The sequence below is a fragment of the Tursiops truncatus genome, chromosome 1 (assembly GCF_011762595.2).
Source record: "Tursiops truncatus isolate mTurTru1 chromosome 1, mTurTru1.mat.Y, whole genome shotgun sequence".
In the NCBI taxonomy this organism is placed as follows: domain Eukaryota; kingdom Metazoa; phylum Chordata; class Mammalia; order Artiodactyla; family Delphinidae; genus Tursiops; species Tursiops truncatus.
The window spans coordinates 100,170,165-100,171,928 of record NC_047034.1 but is presented as its reverse complement, the minus strand read 5'-3'; positions in this window follow the sequence as shown (position 1 = coordinate 100,171,928).

Below are 1,764 nucleotides of genomic sequence, written 5' to 3'. Positions count from 1 at the left end.
TTTAGGTAAAGAAGGCTTTGGGTCAGCATACTTAACTGATTTTTGTTTGCTGATCTCAGAAGAAAATACTGGGACAAGATCTGCTGGAAAAAATTTCGTTTAAATCATAAGCAGATGAAAACGCTTGGATACTTAAAGAATATTCTCGTCCTTGATGTTTTTAGCAGCTTATATTTAACCAACTATAATTCTTCTTAAGCACCATTTTGTTCAGTCTTTTGAAACTGAAGATTAGTCTTTCAATGAGAAATCTGCATTTCACCGTAAAGATGGAACACAATGCCTTCGGCTCACTTTCTCTGTGGAGGAGCAAGCTTATTCTGGTAATATATCTTCAGCATATTGTAAAAACAGTGATTGTAGCAAATTTATTTCAGGCAAGACAGACTGAGACATGCACATGTATGGCTCAAGGGCCATGAAAGGTATATCCTCCATTTCCCATACTTCAAGTAATGAAAAAGGCAGAGGTGACGTCAGTTATCTTTGATTTCAAATTGGGTGTCTGTGATAAAAGAACCAGTGAGGAGGAACAAAAGTAATTTCAGAATGAGAGATTATTGTAATTAGAGACAGCAGCAGATCTCTGTGCTATGAAGATGTTTCTTTACTTCCTACTTCCTTTGGGAAAATACAGAGTCTTGAGAATTTTCCCATTAGGTCAGAACAGTTGTCATTTCTGCCTCAGATTCTAAATATTGTACCTTAGTAGGAATTGTAAGGAAAAAGCTTCAGGTTCTCTCCATGGCCTCAGCCTCATTCCCAAACAGATTTCTGGCAAGAAGCATCTGTAATTACATCCACCATCAGCCATCTAGCCCTGATCATTTGATCACCATTATGGATTTTGAATCTATTCTCTTTTGTGCATTCCTGCTACCATTGTTCTAACTCAGACCCTCAGGGTCTTTCAGCTGTGTAATTACTGTAATTTGTGAAAAGGTGAGTATGATGACGTCAGTCTGGGGAAGTTAAGGGAGGGCTTTTTTAAGGGGGTGGTTTTTGAATTAAGTATTAAAGAATAGTTAGAATTTTGAAGGGTATTCTATGTGGTGAGGATGTTTAGAGTGAAGGACTCATGATGAGAAAGCATAAGGCCCTTTTGGACGGTACTGAGCTGAGCAGTTGACCAGAATTCTCCATTAAGGAAGATGAGATGGGAAACTTGGGTCAGGGCCTGGTTTAGCAGCATTCTGATCACCCAGTGAAGGAGACTAGGCTGTATTTGGAGAGTTGAGAACTACTTTCCTCCTTTATTTTTGGTTAAAAGGAGCTAATTTTCAGTTCCCCGATGTCTTAGATCACCCTGAGGTAGAAATTGGGCAGGGGTTATAGAGGATGTTAGTTACAGTAAAAATCTCTCCAAGAAGAGACCTGCACATTGCGATGGTTAGGAGAGGGGACAATAGCGACAAAATCTGCCACAGAGATCCACCAGCTAATGTGGCTCCTAGTCACTGCCAGTGGGAGGACATTTAGAAGTCAACTGAACACTCCCTTTATATGCCATCAACAGGACTTTGGAATATTTTCTGTTATAATAGACTTTTTGTTGTAATTGTAATTGCTGTAGAAGGATCTGGCCTGAGGACTCAATTTGCTGCAATAAAATATCATAATTTTTAAAAGCCCAAGTCTGATAGAAGCCTAAGTGGAAATGCAGGCTCTAACGGAAGTTCTAATTTTACCTAGAAATAGGACAGCAAAGCAATCTCTACAAAAAAGACTTTATGCTAATTAAGGAGATTGTTTCACAAGGTGAAG